At 34.8% G+C, this 21,749-nt stretch overlaps 1 protein-coding gene across 5 annotated transcripts in view; it reads left to right on the forward strand.

Moving 5' to 3' along the window:
* The window catches only part of KHDRBS2 (KH RNA binding domain containing, signal transduction associated 2), a 628,493-nt gene that overhangs the window by 56,718 nt on the left and 550,026 nt on the right, over positions 1-21,749 (forward strand). The window lies entirely within an intron of this gene.

Raw genomic sequence — 21,749 nt, forward strand, 5'->3', positions numbered from 1 at the left:
ACTCTGTATCAGTTCATTACTGTACAATATGACAAATTAATATCTATAAGAAACATTTATAAGAATCCGTCAGGAGGCAATCAAGACAGATTGGTGTCTTGAGCATCCATCATAACTAGGTAGACCATGTATTGCACCTTATCTCAAACACTGGGAGTAAATGCCTCCAGAGAAAGCACATTCACCAGAAAGCAAAAACAAAGGAAAAATGAAAGATAATAAAAATGTTCTTTGGAAATTAAGGTGTACTACAAACAATATTTTATAATTTTTGCCAATTAGTTCTCAGCTGTCCCTAGATATGCATAATGTATTAGGCTTGATGCAGAGTACTGTTGGTGATTTTATTTTCCATACTGTTGAATATTCTTGGCATGTGCGGTTTTACTGGGGAAATTTTACATTTGTACTTACATGTGGACCTCTAAAACAGTGATTGGATTATGAGGCATGACCATATGAGGCGTGGACTCTTGTATGACCCAGAATAGCATTATGCATTTGCTTTGACATAAGTCCCAGTCAGTTATAGTCATCATGCATTTATAGGAGCTGCTGATCATAGGGTGATTGATTTGGGTCCTGGACTATTCAGGAAGAGCAAAATAATCAAACCAGTCAGATTCTTAACACATGTAGTTGTTAAATTCTTGATGATAGCAATATCATCTGATTTAGTCAAGCTGAAACATCATAGTTTGGGTTTTTCACTGACCTCCGAATTCGGAATTGATTTTTCTTTTTCCTTACTTTCAAAAGCTTTTGGAAGGTAGTGAATTGGGTAAATACACTTGACGTTAGCCAAAAGACCAAGAAGCACTTATGAATTGGGTAAATACGTAATAACATTTAAGCATTAAAATATAATGATTAAAAATTTCTTCTAAGTGCTAGGAACTATTTTAATTGCTTTCCACATGTGAAATTCTCTTAACTTGATGTAAACTAGCAGGGCTAGGATTTGATCACTAGCATGTGGTTCTAAATTTGGTGATAGCTACCACTGTATTAGATTGCTACAGTCTGCACAGAACAGTCTTTCTAAGGGAAAAGATTATTGTCCTATTACAAACTTGGAATTCCAGCTGAATCTTTGAGTTTTACTAATAGTTTACATAGATTCTAATTCTAACAGCTTCTTATCAATTTAGAGTCTGTGAGTCACTTAATGATGTAAGTACTGCAGAGATTTCATTTTGGGGCTTCTTCTGTCATTGTGTTTGTCATTTAATTTCCTGCTAAATTTACTCCCAAACTAAACAGAAACTGTTTTGTGACATTTTAATGAAACTTTTTTTTTTTTTTTGCTTTACTAATTTATGAACTTGCAGAAAATGAACAAAAGGGTGTTGAAAAAATGTAAAATATGCAGATAAGGCAAACTGGCCTTTTCCAGGTCTGCATATTGTATATGGGAGGACATAATACATTTGGATTTTCAGCAAACAATGAGTTTGTCTTCCACCAACACACCAATTTCAGAATCGTGGTCTCTAGGTATACATAGAGGGGATCTCCAGATTTCATGAAGATCATTGCGTTTCTCATGCCAGCGTGTAAAATAGGAAATAATTTAAACACTTAAATTTTTATTTAAATGGACACACCCCAAGCTGGTACAGTAATCCTCTCTTATACTTGTTACAATATATGATTAAAAGGCTCTTTCATGAAAGTGTGAATAGGTAAAATTATATTGAGTTTACAGAAGATGACATTAAGTATATCCTATTCTTCACAGCTTAGAGTTTTTCTAATATTAATTTTTAAATTCCTTATTCTAAGGGTGCTTTTTTGTCCAATCTAGAAAATATGAAAGAAAACAACACAAAATTACTATCACACGAAAATCAGAGGGATAAGAAAACCCTCCCAGACTGATCAGATTAGACGAGGGTTTCCCAACATGGCACCATTGACATTTTGGCCTAGGTAATTCACTCTTGCAAAGGACTGTTTTGCATATTGTAGGCTGTTTGACTGGTTCACAGACTTCTAGCTGCCATATTCTGGTAACATCTCCTTCAGTTATAAATTAAAAAAAAAAAAAATCCACATAGTATCAGATGTCCCCTTGGGGTAAAAAAATAACACGCAATTGAGAATTGACAAATTAGCCAGTATTAGAGGGAATATTGAAACCGAGAAAAACCCAATTTGAAGAGTAGACAAAACACTAGGAAATGTGTTTTGTTGTTTTTGTTTGTTTGTTTGTTTTATGTTGACATATCAGATATGGGTATCTTTGAGCATGCAACTTTTCTTTCTATATTTGGACCGTGAGTCATTTAATCCTTTTATTTGATGGCAGTGTAACTCAGAAAGTCACAAAATGGCATATAAAAGATTTTTACTTAACTAATTTCTAGACAGTAATGGTAGAAATTTAAATTATGCTTCCATTCCTAAACACTGCACTCTTAAACACTTCATATAAAATTTTGAAGATGGATTGGACTGACACCTGTTTAAATATTACATATACATAAATTCTAAACTCAGCACATAAGGAGAAAATTGTGTATGTCAAAGTAATTGTTGAAATCTATAGGATGGTGCCAGGTTGAAAAATGATATTCTGCCTGTTAGTAAGTCCTGAATAACTAGTGTTTCCAAAAATGTTAGGAAAGTTTAGCCATTTCTTCATCTGAATACCAGATGAAAGGGTTATGTTTAGGGAGTCATAGTCACGTGTATATCCACACCCTTCTCTTTCTCTCACACACACATGTGCACATATGCATGTGTTACACACGAGAATGAGCACACTCGTATACACACTGCATCCCATGGAGATTTGCAAAATACTAATACTGAGAGAAGCACACCCAATCCATTTCTACTACCTCTTACACAATTTCAAATTTTCCTTTGTTTTACTACTCAGTTTAAAACATTTTCTAATTTCCATTGTGATATCTTTCATCAATGTTTTATGAAGTATATTTCTTGATTTCCAGGTGTGCAGGGATTTCTAATTATTTTACCATTTTTAAATTTGTTTCTAACTAAATTTTATTATGGTAATAAACCACAGACTCTGTATTATTTCAGTTTGTTAAAATTTGTAAAAATTAGTTTTTGGCCCAGTAAAAGGTCAATTTTGTAAATTTGTGAACTTTCAGATGTGCTTGAATAGACTATTTTGCTAACATCAATAAAAATTAGTTGTCTACCTATTCATAAATTTAGGTTTCAAATTATTTTGCTCAAAATACTGATTCCCTTTTTTTCTTATCATTCTATCAATTTTTGAAAGGATCAAGTTTAATTCTAACTGTGATGGTGGATTTTTAAATTTTCTCTTATATATAGCACTATCAGTTTTTGCTTCATATACTGATAGTGCTATATATAAGAGAAAAAAGAGACCATGCAATTGTTTATTAATTTAGAGGTTTTATATCTTCCTGATAAATTAAATCTTTCATCAAATGAAGCAACTCTTTTAATCTAGTTTTTTGTGTGTGCCTTTTTGATACTAATATGACCATTCCAGCTTTCTTTTCTTTTAGTATATACATACTGTATCTTTGTATATCCTTTATTTCCACAGTTCTATTTCCTTAATATATAGGTTTTTTTTATAAACAGCAAACTATTAAGTATCTCTTTCTTTTTTTTTTTTTAAATTTTAAAGGTTTTATTTATTTACTTGACTGAGAGAGATCACAAGTAGGCAGAGAGGCAGGCAGAGAGAGGAGGAAGCAGGCTCCCCGCAGAGCAGAGAGCCCGATGCGGGGCTCAATTCCAGGACCCTGAGATTACGATCCGAGCCGAAGTCAGAGGCGTTAACCCACTGAGCCACCCAGGCGCCCCCAAGTATCTCTTTCTAATAAAACAATCTTTTTCTTTAAATTGGAGCTTTAATTTCATTTCCATTCAAAATAATCACCTATATATTTGCTTTTAAATCTGTCATAGTCTAAGTGCTTTCTATATGTCTTGTTTAGTGTCACTATACTTTTTCTTGCATTTTTTTAAATTTTATTATTCCATTTTTACTGTATTATGAAGTTATGTATTCTTACGCCATTCATTCATCTATTGCCCTAGAAATTATATAATAGCTAATGAGTGTGATGATAGTCTAATGGTAATTGCTAATTCCACTCTTCTCCTTAGAACACTTTAATTTCCCTTACTCCTGATATCCTTAATATATGATCTATTCACATAAATGTGTGCACGTGTGTATACATATAATTATATACAAATATGTACACTTAATATGTGTACCTGTGTATTTAAGTGTGTATATATATATTGTGTGTTTATATATGTTGCATATATATATTGCCCAGTAAAATCCTGTTATCATTAAAATTTATAAAGGTGATAAGCCATTTAGATTTCCCCATGTCGATAGTATTTCCATTGTTCTGCTTTCCCTTTGTGTGTTTGTGCTTTCATCTGGTAGCATTCTTCTATTGAGGAACCCTCTTAATATTTCATTTGCTTAAGCTTGTTGGTAGCAAATTCTGTCACCTTGGTTTTGGCTGATTGGCATTTATTTCTCTTTTTAAAAATACCTTTATTTGGTATAGAATTCTAGGTTGCCAGTTACTTTCTTTTCCAGTATTTGAAGGCTATTCTCTTGTCTTTAGGCTCGTATTGCTGTTACTGAGAACTTTTCTGTCAGCCTCATTCTCCTCTCGTCTTCTTTCCACTGACTAGTTATCATATATTCTCTTTATCTTTAATTTTTGCTATTTTATGCTGACATAGTCAGACAGGAATTTGTGTACACTGTCAACAGTAATTAATTTTAACACTTCATTTACTTGAATTACTTGAACTTTCAACACTCTACATTTTGGTGTTTTATGTTACCATAATTTTTCCTTTGGCTTTTAAAAACTAACCCCCATTATTAAAAAAGCAAATTATATTTCCATGTTATGTATTTAAGACAATTTGGCACATTTCCTTAGGCTCAAACTGTTCTAATCAAGATATCAGTTGGTTACTCTTCTAGAAAATATAGCATAGGGCGCCTGGCTGACTCTGCCTGTTATGCATCTGACTCTTGGTTTCTGCTCAGGTCCTGATTTTCAGGTGGTGAGATGGAGCCCCACCTCCAGCTCTGTGATCAGCAGGGAGTCTGCTTCTCTCTCTCTGACCCCATCCCAAAGGCTTGCATCCTCGCTCTCCCTCTCTAAAATAAATAAATTAATTTAAAAAATGTAGTTTAAATGTCCTTTTACTTATGAGCCAATCTCCAGTATTCTAGCTAATTTTCCACTCTGCACCCCCTTGGTACTTTACTAATTCTTATCACATTGACCACACTGTATTACCAATCACACATTTTGAAACAGCTCTTCAGTAATAAGGATTGAGTATCATTACTGTTTATATCCACAGTGCCTACCAACAGCATCTGGAATTTAGTAAGTCCACAGTAAATGCTTAAATGAATTAAAAACTTTTGCTACTCAGAATTGTTAATTGAGCATAATCAATGAAGTGGCATTGAAATATACCCCTTGAAAACAAAACCGTAAACCAGTTGTTAAAGGCTCTGTTTGTATTTTCAGCTTTATTTATTTGTTTATTTAGGAAGATAGTGTTGATTGATCAGGAATAATCTCATTCTGATTTTAGTGTGTGATTTCAGTTTGTGAGAGACTCAACTTCTTTTTGAATAAAAGCATAGAGATGTTTCTCCTGCATTATTTAATAACATGTATTATTCTCTTTGAACTGATATAGTGTTCAGAATAAAAATGTAGTAGAGATGTCAATGATAACAAGAACATAGTCTCAAATTTTGTTCTTTGACACTTTATTTTTTTAATTAGATCATCTTCTTTTGAGAGGATATTTCAGCCACACAATTTATTTTTTTAATTTAATTAATTTATTTACTTTAATACACATATAACGTATTTTTATCCCCAGGCGTACAGGTCTGTGAATCGCCAGGTTTACACATTTCACAGCACTCATCATAGCACATACCCTCCGCAATGTCCATATCCCCACCACACCCTCTCCTGTCCCCCCTTCCCCCAGCAACCCTCAGTCTGTTCTTTGAGATTGAGTCTTTTATGTATTGTCTCCCTCCCAATCCCATCTTCTTTCATTTTTTCTTTTCCTACCCCTCAATCCCTCCACATTGCATCTCCACTTCCTCCTATCAGGGAGATCATATGATAGTTGTCTTTCTCCAATTGACTTATTTCGCTAAGCATGATACCCTCTAGTTCCATCCACCTCGTCGCAAATGGCAAGATTTCATTTCTTTTGATGGCTGCATAGTATTCCATTGTGTATATATACCACATCTTTATCCATTCATCTGCTGATGGACATCTAGGTTCTTTCCATAGTTTGGCTATTGTTGGCCACACAATTTCTATAGTCGGTTAGTTCACCTCCTCTTGATTCCAACCCCTAAAACCACTGTTAACAGGTCTTGAGTTCATTTCAATAATAGTGCTTGGTTCTCCAGAGAATGAAAATCAAACATTTCTGGAAAAGTTTGTCCATGTACAAACTTCAGGCTCCTGATATCCAGCCAAGATTTAGGGATTCAGGCTTTTCCTCTTCCGTTCTGCTGTTCTGCTTGAAACTTGCTCTTCTAACATTGGGAGAAAAACTACAAACACTGAATAAGAAAACAGAAGAAGGAAGAAAAAGAAGTATGTTCAAATTATTTGAAGAAAGTGAAGCTAACCTTAGTTACACGACTTTTTTGCTTTGCTTCCTAAGCCCACCACCATTGCCATGCATCATTATAATGAATCCTATAGAACACCAGTCTCTCAGAGACCCTTAGAATAAATGTATTTTAAATGCTGAGGGTGTCTTACTCAGTCCATTTAGACCCCTAACCTTTAAATAGTTTATTGCTTTTATGGCATATAAACACCTCTGTATATTTCATAAGAATTTGCAGGTTCCAGGTCTAAAGCAGATTTGATATGCTCTGCTGAGAGATTTTAAAGGTCCACAGAACAAATCATTGTGTCACTAGTTTTATTTAGAGTTATCACTCAGCCTTATTCTTAATCACAGTAGTCAACATTTTGTCAAATGATTCCAAGTTGTCATAGGACATTTTTTGTAGCAGTATGAAGTGTTAATGTATGGTGATTCTAGTACTTGAAAATCACTTTTATTGAGTGTTCTGGAGATTTAAAAGTAAAATCCAAAAGGAGTCTTAAATAAAAATTTCTATAATTGATGTACAAGTCCTATAATTTATGACTAAACAAAAATTAAAATGTTGAGTCCAGTCAACATGTGATCAGCTCAACATGGATAAAAATACTAATATGTCCACAGTGCTTAAAATTAAAAAAAGATACATTGTGAAAATTTTTTAGTGTTATTTCTAAATGAGATTAAAGAAAAAAAAAAAGCCCTTGTGAAGATACAGTTCATGGCTTATGAAAGACCGTAAAATTGAAACTGAAACATAAAACTGAATTTACAGGGCAATAAGCCTGAGTAATATACATTGTTTAGATATTATCTGTGGTTTGAAGAAGACCCAATTTAAAGAAGATGAACCCAAACTATAAAAATGTCATATGTTTATTCTGGTAGGTTGGGGAGATTATGCTGAAATCTGTGAACTCAGAATGGCTTAAATTACTAAAAAGACTTTATTTTCTAATGTAAATACTATATATATTATTTTTGAAAAGATATTTTTTTCTTACTGTGCTTGGGGATGACATCTTGCCAGGACCTAGTATTTCTTTTCATGTGTAAGAATCGCCAATGATTTAGCACACCGGAATGCTCTCTATTTCCTCAGTCACTTCTGTCTAGGAGGAGGAGGAGTGGTTTAACATGGTTGAAGAAAGTACCGAGTGATCATAACCCAGCCTCTATTTCCTTCCTTTACAGAAAGTTTCCTTCCCATAGGAAATTTGTGTTTTTCTCTGTTCCTCTGTGCCCTAGAATTTAATGGGCAGCATTCCCCACCCTAGCGAGATGAGATAGCACTGCAGGTGATTAGGTGAGGAAAGAAGGTATATCGATTATAGGAATCAGAAATAGAAAATTCACTTGTTTGTGTAGCTAAGTTACATTTTTGAATTTCTACTTTATCAGTAATAACATGGTATTTTGCTCTTTGTAGTTCCTTACTTTTATTTCTCAACTGGTTCTGAATTTCCCTAGGGAAAAAGGATGCTATAAGAATCCTGTTTGCTTTCCAGGAGAACAATGACAAGTTCAGTGAACTTGTTTACATTTTTGTATATTTTAAGTTTATTTTCTTCCACTTATGTCTTGATGTGCATGTATATCTCTTTCCTTAAATTAACTGAATGAATAAATATTGTCAGTAACAAATGAAGAAAAAGTATATTTTGGGGGGCATTGATGAATGTGATTAAAGCTTTCAGCCAAGTTTGGGAGGAATGGAACTGAATGGAAATAAGAGGAAATTGATTATTGTGATCTGTTAAGAGCGGGGAGGGGAGAGAAAATATATGTGGGAAGTACTTATTGTCCAGCTAAATTCTGCTACTATAGGTAACATTTTATGTGGCACAGTCTTGCCAGATGCTGCTGAGCCAATTTTCTCTTTCTGGGTACTCAGAATAAAGAAGAAGAAACAGAAGAAGAAGAAGAAAAACTACCTTTCAAATAAGCTGCAGTTGTGTGAAAGAGTTTTGATCATGGGCATGAGTGAAAAGGATGTCATCGATTTCTAGGCATGCTTCTATTCCTTTTTTAATGACTTCAGTTAGCTGTTTTTCTTCTTTATGTCCAGGATTTAGTTTTTGTTATCTGAGGGAGAATTAGTCTGGCAAGATCTTACTCAGCCAGTAACACCAGTTAACTTCTAAATGGGTTTATAGTTCATCTAAGTTATTATTTCTGGGAAATTTTATTCTATAAATTTCATATTATTACAGCTTTCCAGGGTTACAGTTCTGTTTAGCATTAAAAGAAGTTCATAATATATCAATATTTCATACCTGCATTTATATAATCATGAACAGTGGTTCTAATATGATATATAATCCTTTCTTGCATATGGTAGAATGGTATAAAGTGTGTATAGTGGAGTTCAAAAAAATAAAAGGTATCAGCAGTTACACCAGTAATTTATTTTGCACAAGAAAATTTTGCCGTGGATGCATTTTCTGCAATATAAATCAAATCTCAAAAGTAAACAAGTGAAGGATCAAAAGGCATAAAACAGGATTTGAGCATACAGATAGAAAGATCTGCAAGGGACAGAAGACAAGGCTGTTCAATTTGCCATGGACAAAATCTTGGAGTTTGTTAGTTATTTTCTAAATACATTTTGTACTTAAATTAAATGCCAACATGTTTTATCATCCTGTTTGTCTCTTGGCATAAAACCTATTTGAGAAAACAAACACATATATATTAGAATTAGAAGTTTAAGTTATTCTTTTTCTTTTCCATTACAAGGATGGATATTATATTATTTCCCAGACTTGTTTTATCTCTGAAATCTTATAACTACAATCTGACTTCTTTATTTTCCCCCTTTGAGTTTACAAAATCTATTCTATGGAGGGCCAATTCCCTTGATAATTTTATTTATATAGTGTTTTCTTTTAAACAAATTTAATGTTCCAGGATGATACTTGATAAGGACTACACATTAACTCTTTGGCAAAGACTAGCTGATCTTTACAAGAACTCAGATGCTTAATCTATGACATGTTTATTTTTCAGAGATATCCCAGTACAAGAGATAAAAGAGGGGAACTCTTCGAACTCTGTGTGTGTGTGTGTCTGTATATTTAGAGAAAGAAAAAGAGAAAGAATTAGGTGGTGTTTGCAAAGCTCTATTTATTAGTTTGAATTTTCATTAGAGATGAAACTTTTTCGTACATTAGAGTGTTATTAAGAAAAGTTTTTGGCTGGTGATCTATATGTGGGGTTTTCTCTTCTATCCTTTTTTTCTTTTCTTTTAAAATTATTTTTTATTTTTTTATTTTCTTTTCAGTGTCCCAGAATTCATTGTTTATGCACCACATCCAGTGCTCCATGCAATACGTGCTCTCCATAATACCCACCACCAGGCTCACCTAACTTCCCACCCACTGCCCCTTCAGAACCCTCAGGTTGTTTTTCAGAGTCCATAGTCTCTCATGGTTCACCTCCTCTTCCAATTTCCCTCAACTCCCTTCTCCTCTCCATCTCTCAATTTCCTCCGTGCTATTTCTTATGCTCCACAGATAAGTGAAACGATATGATAATTGACTCTTTCTGCTTGACTTATTTCACCCAACATAATGTCTTCCAGTCCTGTCCATGTAGATAACAAAAGTTGGGTATTCATCCTTTCTGATGGAGGCATAATACTCCATAGTGTATGTGGACTACATCTTCCTTCTCCATTCGTCCGTTGAAGGGCATCTTGGTTCTTTTCACAGTTTGGTGACTGTGGCCATTGCTGCTATGAACATTGGGGTACAGGTGGCCATTCTTTTCACTATATCTGTATCTTTGGGGTAAATACCCAGGAGTGCAATTGCAGAGTCTTAGGGAAGCTCTGTTTTTAATTTCTTAAGGAATCTCCACAGTGTTCTCCAAAGTGGCTGCACCAACCTGCATTCCCACCAACAGTGTAAGAGGGTTCCTCTTTCTCCACATCCTCTCCAACACATGTTGTTTTCTGTCTTGTTAATTTTGGCCATTCTAACTGGTGTAAGGTGGTTTCTTAATGTGGTTTTGATTTGCATCTCCCTGATAGTGATGATGAACATTTTTTCATGTGTCTGATAGCCATTTGTATGTCTTCATTGGAGAAGTGTCTGTTCATGTCTTCTGCCCATTTTTTGACATGATTATTTGTTTCGTGTGTGTTGAGTTTGAGAAGTTCTTTATAGATCCTGGGTATAAGGCTTTTGTATGTGGGGTTTTCTCTTCTATCTTTATTTTAGAGAATAACTCAGATAGGTTCTTAACTTCATCTTTAAAGTCCACTGAAATAAAATCAGTGATTTTTATTGTTAATTGAATCAGTGTTAATTGAACCATTCATGTTCAGGTTTCTCTAATAAAGTAATTTGTCAATAACTCTTAATTGGAAACACATGAAGAAATATGACTTCTCTAAAAAGAGGTAATCTATTTGCTGATGACTTTTAAGAATACTAATATAATTGCTTTTAATTTTTCTATTGTGACTAGCATGTGCTTAGTGTTCATCAGGAATTTATTATTTAACCAGAGAATTCTTAAGAACACCATCTCTACTTTCTACCATTCTGTCCAGTAAAAGTAGATGATCTGATCTGCGATTCTTTGATGATAATTGTTCTTAACTGATAAATAGAACAAACTATTTGCAAAATTTCTTGCCTGTGTGATATGAGTCCTAAACTTTATGTAGTCTTCTCAATATCTAACAGTAATATGGTTAGAGAATGTGTGTCTATGTGCACATGTGTTCCGTGCTGTGCATGGGTACACATTTTTTGTACATGGGGTATGTAAGACTTTATACAATATGTACTTTGAGGAATGGTCTGTAAAGCACCAAGAATGAAGCTTATCCACTCTCACAGAATAATATGATGCCTCTATCTTACTCTGTCTTTGATTTCCTCTCTTCATATCTCCTTCCCCTTTGACTTACATTTCTTACATACCAGAAAGAAGAATGGTAGGAGATGTTGAGAAGTGCCTTTTGCTTTTTATATCATCCTTTTCTAAAGAATCATCTACTACTTCCTCCTCTCAGAAATCCAGTCCCTTTAAAATAATCTTTGAGTGAATGCTAGAGATGTAGAGATGACATTTTGATTAACTATATGATAATCAATTGGGGTGACAGATGTCAAAGACAGCTTACCTTCATATAATAATGTTTAGATAACAACAAAGTGTTTTGTGGATTCCTTTTAAATTTCTTTAGTTTTGTTTTTTGTTTTTTTTTGTACATCTTTTTTGTTGTTGTTGCAAAGCATCCTTCATATTTAAAATCCACCTTCCCATGGATTTTCATTTTGGCTTCAGGCAGTTTGGGAGATAAATTGGTCCAGTTGTTATTCACTCATCTTCCTGGCTAAAAAGGTATGAGGTTTTGTAATGTAAGGATGATGGTTCCAGTTTCTTTCAGTTCTGAGATTAAGCTGGTCGGTAGGACTAGCAGTCTTACTAATCATATAAACTAAATAGGCCCTGGAGTTTGTGGCTAAAACAGACATTTATAACACATATTGGAATACATCTCTGGGTAACAAATTATCCCATTTATTTTTTTTTTCATTTATTTATTTTCAGCATAACAGTATCATTATTTTTTCACCACACCCAGTGCTCCATGCAATTCGTGCCCTCTCTAATACCCACCACCTGGTACCCTGACCTCCCATCCCCCCACCACTTCAAACCCCTCAGATTGTTTTTCAGAGTCCATAGTCACTCATGATTCACCTCCCCTTCCAATTTACCCCAACCCCCTTCTCTCTAACTCCCCATGTCCTCCATGCTTTTTGTTATGCTCCACAAATAAGTGAAACCATATGATAATTGACTCTCTCTGCTTGACTTATTTCACTCAGCATAATCTCTTCCAGTCCCATCCATGTTGCTACAAAAGTTGGGTATTCGTCATTTCTGATGGAGGCATAATACTCCATAGCATATATGGACCACATCTTCCTTATCCATTCATCCGTTGAAGGGCATCTTGGTTCTTTCCACAGTTTGGCGACCGTGGCCATTGCTGCTATAAACATTGGGGTACAGATGGCCCTTCTTTTCACTACATCTGTATCTTTGGGGTAAATACCCAGGAGTGCAATGGCAGGGTCATAGGGAAGTTCTATTTTTAATTTCTTCAGGAATCTCCACACTGTTCTCCAAAGAGGCTGCACCAACTTGCATTCCCACCAACAGTGTAAGAGGGTTCCCCTTTCTCCACATCCTCTCCAACACATGTTGTTTCCTGTCTTGCTAATTTTGGCCATTCTAACTCTGGTATAAGGTGATATCTCAATGTAGTTTTAATTTGAATCTCCCTGATGGCTAGTGATGATGAACATTTTTTTCATGTGTCTGATAGCCATTTGTATGTCTTTATTGAAGAAGTGTCTGTCCATATCTTCTGCCCATTTTTTGATATGATTGTCTGTTTTGTGTGTGTTGAGTTTGAGGAGTTCATTATAGATCCTGGATATCAGCCTTTTGTCTGTACTGTCATTTGCAAGTATCTTCTCCCATTCTGTGGGTTGCCTCTTTGTTTTCTTGACTGTTTCCTTTGCTGTGCAGAAGCTTTTGATTTTGATGAAGTCCCAAAAATTCATCTTCGCTTTTGCTTCCTTTGTCTTTGGAGACATATCTTGAAAGAAGTTGCTGTGGCTGATATCGAAGAGATTACTGCCTATGTTCTCCTCTAGGATTCTGATGGATTCCTGTCTCACATTGAGGTTATTATCCCATTTAAATTATCCCATTTAAAATGATTAGATTTGATGTTATTAATGTGTTCATTTATATGTGTATATATGTGATACTTCAGTTTTTATATTATGGTTTTCATAGTTAAAAATTTTTTGTTTACTGATGTGTCCCAATCATCTTGAACAATGCCTGCCACATGATAGACAATAGTTTGTTGAATATACACAGTTTCTGAAATATGGATGCATAGATCCAAGTTTAACAATAGTAACTGTGGGATTATTTAAACTTTTCTGTTCTGCTCTTTGCTTTCTCATAGGTTATTCTTTTTCTGCCAATAACATTTGTATTGCAACTATAAGTGTTTTATGTATGTGTGGGTGGGTAGGTAGCTAGAAAAATAAATATTGTTAGGTGATAGTTTTAGACTTCATTGTTAAATGATGCATACTGCCTTAGCATTGCTTTGGTGACTGAACATGGAGAAGACAGATCAATAGCAATGTGTCTACACATGAAATGAGAACACTCAAAAAGTCAGTAGGGGGAAAATGACTTTCAACCACTTACCCATGCATCCATCTCTGTCTCTGTATCTAGGTGTGCATCTATCAATCGTCTACCTTTTCTATAACTTTGTATGTATTATATAGCACAACTTCTTTTTTAAAATTTTTTATTAATATATAATGTATTATTAGCCCCAGGGGGGTACAGATCTGTAAATTACCAGGTTTACACACTTCGCAGCGCTCACCATAGCATATACCTTCCCCACTGTCCATAACCCCACCATCCTTTCCCTAACCCCCTACCCCCAGCAACCCTCAGTTTGTTTTGTGAGATTAGGAGTCTCTTATGGTTTTTCTCCCTCCCAATACCATCTTGTTTCATTTATTCTTTTCCTACCCCCAAACACCCCACGTTGCATCTCCACTTCCTTATATCAGGGAGATCATATGATAGTTGTCTTTCTCCAATTGACTTATTTCGTATATAGCATAACTTCTTAATTTGTACTCGAATATGGATATATAATGTAAGTATGCATGTATATATGTATTTGTATCCCAAAAGCATTTAAAAAGGAAACCGGAAGGATTTGAGTAATGTTTTCAGTATAGTAGGATAGATAGAAAAGGTCAGGGGAGTTGCCAGGCTTCTGTGTTTTTGAGGTACTGACAAATAACAATGTTGAGTTGGGAGGTCAGTTATTAGTCAAAGTAGGTGTGAGAGTCTGAAGAACACAGTTTCTGAACATTTAACAGCACAATTCCTGTTCACTGATTATAAAATTGAGGAAATGGTATAGCTTTGTTATAAAATACTATTTCTAACTACAATAGAATGTGTATACTATTAGGAGTGTATAACCAGAATAAATACAAGCTTTATACTTAGTGTCGATTTCTTTTTAAGTGAGGTTATTTTCACATACTGCTTGGAAACTGCATTTTAAAAAAACAAATATTTATTGCATGTGCATTTAACTATGTAGAGTTTTTGACCCTAAGGGTTATTTAAACTTTTTAGATAGCCACAAGAAAAAAATATTTCTGAAATTAAGGAGATAAAAAACACATCCCCAAAATATTTAATTTTTGAAATTTAATTTTTGAAAGTGCACAACTTTGAAATGTGTAAACATTGACATTGCTGAACATTAGCTATCTTTTATAGAAAGAGTCTCCTCCCTACTAGTTTAAGTCATTATGCACAAATGACTTACAGTAGTGACTAATGGTTTAAGGTCATAGGACAGAATATTTTATTCTTCTCATCCATTTGTCCAAAGCAAAAGTGAAAGTTTGCTTCACAAATTAATTTAGTTTGGTTAGATGCATGTATTTACCCATGTCCCTGTCTTCTATTATTTATACCAGCCAGATGTCATTTATGTGAGGTCTTAAACTATCTTGGACATTTTAATATGAACTGTACACTATTGTTCCAAGCACCTTTAAAGATTCACAGCCCTTTCTGACAACTTTCAAAATGTCTTTCAAATGTCTGCCACATTTGCCACATTTTAATTACACCTATTCTGTTCTATTTTTATATAAGCTTCTTTCATCTGTTTATATAAGCTTTAAAATTCTTATCCCTACTCTAAAATCTGTATTTATAAATTCATGGACTTTGTCTCTACTAGACACACTAGAGGGCTTTTGTGTTTATTAGTCTGAAAGACTGGGCTCAAGAAAGCTCATTTTTAATGCTTAGTGTGATAAATACTTGAATTGGCAAGTACGTGGCTTACTAGAAGAGTAAACTCCTTTAGGACCCATTATTCTTAGAAGCAGTGTTCTTAGAGTAATCTTAAGGAACAGTTTCTGTAAATGATTGGTGATGTATTACATATGATGCTAGTTAGAATTTATACCGATTTGATTGTACCACAGCTTTCCCTCAGTAAAATACAGGTTTTCAGAAATACTATTTGATCTATGTTTACAATTGAGTTTGCAAGTTTTAACTTGATATTATGGTACATATCTTTATCACATTTTTCTCAGGTTGTGATGAAATTGTAGGGAAAATGTTAAGACTGTTAAATCTGCTTGCCTATCCAAGGGGCTTTGAAATTACATATACATGATAGATTTTTTTTATTATTATAATCTAATACTTCATTTTTTGAGGGAAAATTTCATGTTCTGAATCCTTATTCTAATTTTTTTTCCAGAGGATTAAAAGCTTATGTAGTTGCTCTAATTATCATACGAATTATTTTGTCCTTGGGATTTTTATCTTAAAGATTTTATTTATTTATTTGTTCGAGCGCCTATAAGTGGGGGCGGGGGGGGGAGCGGCGGCAGCAGGCAGAGGGAGAAGCAGCTTCCCACTGAGTAGGGAGCCTGATGTAGGATTCCATATCAAGACCCTGGGATCATGACCTGAGCTGAAGCAGACACATAACCAACTAAGCTATCCAGGTGTCCTGGAATTTTTTATCTTGTTTCATAAAATGCAAAAGAACAAAGTAGATTATAGAGTGACCAGCATGGTACCATCCTCACCAGACATGGGCCCGTGTTCTGAGCAATTTGCTTTATGGAAAACCCTGTTGTTCTCCTCTGGCTGTGCCTTCCCCATGAGGAAGGAGTCCAATAGGACCAAGCAAAATTTCTCTGCTAGAAAATTAGACTCCATTCATTTCTACATTCATTCAATGAAAATTTTTTGAGTGTCTAATAACCAATGACAGGATGCTATTATTATTTCACAGTATTCAAGTCAGTTGTACTACAACAACAACAAAAGAATAAGCTCTGCTTTATAACAAATGTGTTTATTTTTTAGGGGAAATTTTGTTGTGCCCATGTAGAGTCACAGCCCCTATCCCCATTTTCTAAAATATAGGTCTGAAATCCTCAAATCCCTGCCCACTTGACCTAAACCCACTTCTTGGACCTATTTAAGTTTATTCCTCAAGTCCGTCTTTCTGAGGGCAGACCTCATTGCTAGTGTATGAATATCTAGCCTGAAGGTTTCCAAGGAATTGGCTATATGCAGGGGATGTGTGACTGAAGCTTGGGCTGAGTGTCCCATCTTCCTGTGGACAGACCACATCAGCTTGGGCTGAGTGTCCCATCTTTCTGTGGACAGACCACATCAGCTTGGGCTGAGTGTCCCATCTTCCTGTGGACAGACCACATCATAGGTATGCATACCCTGAGCTGCTTCTAAAGTGTGGGTGATATATGGGTGGAATATGTGGTGTGGCCTGGATATCCATCTTTTCAAGGATAGACCACACACAGATGTGCCCACCCAGGGCCTAAGAATTCTAAGACATGGTTCTCTGCCAAGATGGAGTTTGGTGGTGGGATGGATGTCCACACAGATGTGTGAATGGCCTTTTTCAGTACTAGTTAGAGCTGAGAGTGAATCTGGCTCTTCCTATACCATTCTGTTTGGGCAGAGAACTTGGAAAAGTTCTGGACATCTAAATCTAATAAGGCAGTTAACCTAACTGGAAGTATATTTATCAGAGAGTAGTGTATACCAGCACAGCATTGAGTAGAGTTTGTCATATTAAAAGAATAGAACTTGGAGCGCCTGGGTGGCTCAGTGGGTTAAGCCTTTGCCTTCCGCTCAGGTTATGATCCCAGGGTCCTGTGATTGAGTCCCACATTGGGCTCTCTGCTCAGCGGGGAGCCTGCTTCCTCCTCTCTCACTCTGCCTGCCTCTTTGCATAATTGTGATCTGTCAAATAAATAAGTAAATAAATAAAGTCTTAAAAAAATAGAACTTATTTTATTGAAACTTTGTTAACTTGATTTATAACTTACAAATATTTAGATTTATGATATAGGACCTTCTTTTTGTATTGCTACCCCAGGCCCTACAAGTGATAGGAGCTGGTCTAAACAGTGGTTCCAAATTCTATTTTCTAAATACAATATTCACTTTTTATTAAAGTTTCGAGTTCTTTTTATTTATAGAATTGTAGATCCTACAGGGAATGTTGAAGTCCTTTGGTCCACGTCCTCCCCAAGATTAGAAAATCACTTTGTAGGATCATTTTTTACTATGCCTCTGTTTTAATATGTTTAGACATGGGCATCTTAACAACTTATGAAGCGGTGCTCCCAATTATTTCTTTAATTTAAATTAAAAAAATAATTTTTAAGATTAATCATGTTCTTATTTCCCTCCATTTGTTCAGTTGAAATAGGGCTCAGTGTCCCTATTGTCCAGCCTAAGCCAAGACTCAGTGCTGGAGCCATCTTGTCTACATGGAGACTTTCCTCTGGGGATGAGAATTTACTGATTATTCTTAGTTAGACTGTGCACAATTTATGTATCTTTATACACACCATTCATTTTCACATTCATTCTATGAAGATTTATTGAGTGTCTAACATCCAAGGACTTTTTTCATTCCTTAGCTTAGAAAAGATTCTCAGAATGTCATTATTTCACAGCATCAATTTCATTTCAGTTTTACCAGGAAAAAAAAAAAAAAAAAAGCTGTGCTTTATAAAAATGTTATTTATTTTTCTAAGGGAGGAAGTTTGTTTAATGACTAAGAAATTTCTCATTCAGTCATTGTGTCTTCCTCAAACTTATTTTATTAAGAACTTTGCTGATTTGGAAGAATAATGTAGGAATACTCTCTCTTTCAAAGAACTTATGGGGGGATTGGTAGATAGATTGTTAAGAGAATGCAAGTGCCAAAATGTAATTGACATAGAAAACCCTGAGAGATCTACACAAAAAATATTAGAACTAGTAACTAAAAAATATACAAAGGTTGCAAGATACAAGATTATCCAAAAATAAACTTATTTCTATATCAAAGGTGAAGGATCAAAAAATGAGTTAAGAGAATAATTCCATTTACAGTACATAAAAGGGAATAAAATACTTAAGAATGAATTTAACAAAATGTGAGGATTGCATGTTGAAAATTACAAAATTTTGTTGAAAGACATTTAATACCTAAATAAATGGAAATGCATCCCACATTCATGATTTGAAAGAGAAATTTTATTAAGATGACAAAGTTGCCTTATTGACCTATAAACTTAATGCAATCCCTATCAAAATCTAGCTGCTTTCATGCTTGTATAAACAGGCAAGCTAATCCAGGAATTCACATGAAAATCCAAGGGATCCAAATAGTCAAACCAATCATGAAAAAGAGGAACAGATTTGGAGAATTCATACTTCCTGATTTCAAAACTTATATACAAAGCTACAGTAATGAAGACAGTGTGGTATTGATGTAAGAATACATTGAAAGATCAGTGTAATAGATTTGAAAGTCCAGAAATATGTCTTCACATTATAGTCAATTGATTTTTGGCAAGGGTGCCAAGAATATATAGTGTGGGACAGATAATCTTGTTAAAAAAATGGTGTTGGTCCTAGGAAGATGTTGCTGCAGCTGAGGTCGAAGAGGTTGCTGCCTGTGTTCTCCTCAAGGATTTTGATGGATTCCTTTCGCACATTGAGGTCCTTCATCCATTTTGAGTCTATTTTTGTGTGTGGTGTAAGGAAATGGTCCAATTTCATTTTTCTGCATGTGGCTGTCCAGTTTTCCCAGCACCATTTATTGAAGAGAATAAATGAAACAAGATGGGATTGGGAGGGACACAAACCATAAGTGACTCTTAATCTCACAAAACAAACTGAGGGTTGCTGGAAGGAGGGGTTTGGGAGAAGGGGGTGGGATTATGGACATTGGGGAGGGTATGTGCTTTGGTGAGTGCTGTGACGTGTGTAAACCTGGTGATTCACAGACCTGTACCCCTGGGGATAAAAATATATGTTTATAAAAAAAAATGGTGTTGGAACATCTGGATATCCACTTGCAAAAGAATAAAGTTGGACTTCTATTTCACACCATACCCCAAAATAAAAATAAAATAAAAATTAACTCAACATGGGACAAAGACCTAAATTTAAGGGCTGAAATTATAAAATTTTTATGGGAAGTAATTTTTGTGACCATGAATTAGGCACTGGATTCTTACATATGTTACAAAACTTAGATGACCAAAAAAAAAAAAAGGATGTATTGGACTAAATCAAAATTAAAACTTGGGTGGAAATGATGCCATCAAGAAAGTAAAGAGAAAATATAGAGATTAGGAGAAAATTACTTGTCTGATAAGGAACTTATATCCAAGAACGTAAAGAACATTTACAACTCAATAATAAAAAGACAATCCAATTAAAAATGTGCAAAGGGTTTTAGACATTCCTTCATAGAATATATGCAAATTACAAGTGATCATATTAAAAGATGTTCAACATAATTAGTTATTAAAAAGCAAATGAAATTCATAATGAGATACAGCCTCACACACAGTAGGATGGCTAAAATAATGATAGACAATAACATGTGTTAATAAAGATGTGGAGAAATTGGAACCCTCATGCATTGCTGGTGAGATTTTAAAATGATACGGTAACTTTGGAAAACAGTTCTGTGGGTCCTCAAATGTTAAGCAGATAGCTACTGGAGGACTGAATAATTCTAGGAATCTATCCAAGAGAACTGAGCCCATATATCCACACAAAAACTTGTACACAGATGCTCAAAACAGCATTATTTATTTTATCAAACCAGTAGAAACAACCCAGATGCCCTTCACTCATATCCATACAATTTAATATCATTTGGCCTTTAAAAGGGCTGGTACATGCTACAAAATGATCTTGAAAATATAGTAAGTGAAAGAAGCCAGGCCTAACAGAGTACATATTGCATGAGTCCATTTTTATGCAAAGCTTAGAATAGACAAATCCATAGAGAATAGAACGTAGATTAGTGGTTGCCAGCAGCTGCCGCCAGAGGAAAATAAATAGTGACTGCTAATGGGCATAGGGTTTTATATATATATTTATTTATTTGGTGAATGAATTGTTTCAAAATTTGATAGTGGTGATTGTTTCACAGTGCTGTCAATATATTTAAAAAACCACACTGAATTACAACTTTAAAAGGGTCAATTTTATGGTGTGTGAACTCTATCTGATGCTTTTAAATGGAGAGATATAGATATAGATTTATGAATATATAGATATCTCTCTTGGCACCTGGGTGGCTTAGTCGTTTAGTGTCTGTCTGCCCTTGGCTCAGGTCATGATCCCAGGGTCCTAGAATCAAGCCCCGCATCAGGCTCCCTGATTGGCGGGAAGTCTGCTTCTCCCTTTCCCACTCTTCCTTTCTTGTGTTCCCTCTCTCACTGTCTCTCTCTGTCAACTAAATAAATAAAAAAATCTTCTAAAAAATATATAGATTTCTCTATATATCTAATATACATCTAATGTCTGTCTAGCTAATATCTATATCTACATCTATATCTAGATATACCTCCTACCAGAAAGGTAATTCACAGAATCCTGTCTAACTCACCTGTCTTGTTTTGAAGATACAAAACAACTTTCATCTGTAAAATATTTTTCGACACAGAAATACTTCCTCTTTTACCACAGCTGAGATTTCCGGATGAAGATACTGTGGTCAGCTAACTAAACAGGTTAAATCTGTGAATAATTAACAAATACGTGCTGTGTAAGACAGAGTGCCTTAGGCTCTCCCTTATCTTGTTGACTTTTCCTTCCTTTAGCTATACTTCTGAGGAGTCTCCAGTTTGAGACCATAATGTAAGCATGGTGCTTTTTCCTACAGGTAGATTCATGGACATCAAGAATCATAAAAACAGCAATAAAAGTATATCAAGTAATATTCTAAGCAATTTAGTTGTTATCACCATTAACACCAAGACAACAGCGTGAAGTAAGAATATTGTTATCTCCATTTGATAGATGAGGAAAATAGGGTCCTGTTTCTTAGGTTACTCTTAACAATTATAATATAGGATGTGAGCGATAGTGAAATTGCAGTAAAAATGAAGAAGAGATGAAGTAAC

The sequence above is a fragment of the Mustela putorius genome, unplaced genomic scaffold (assembly GCF_011764305.1).
Source record: "Mustela putorius furo isolate JIRA1106 unplaced genomic scaffold, ASM1176430v1.1 tig00003969_pilon_pilon_pilon, whole genome shotgun sequence".
Taxonomy (NCBI): domain Eukaryota; kingdom Metazoa; phylum Chordata; class Mammalia; order Carnivora; family Mustelidae; genus Mustela; species Mustela putorius.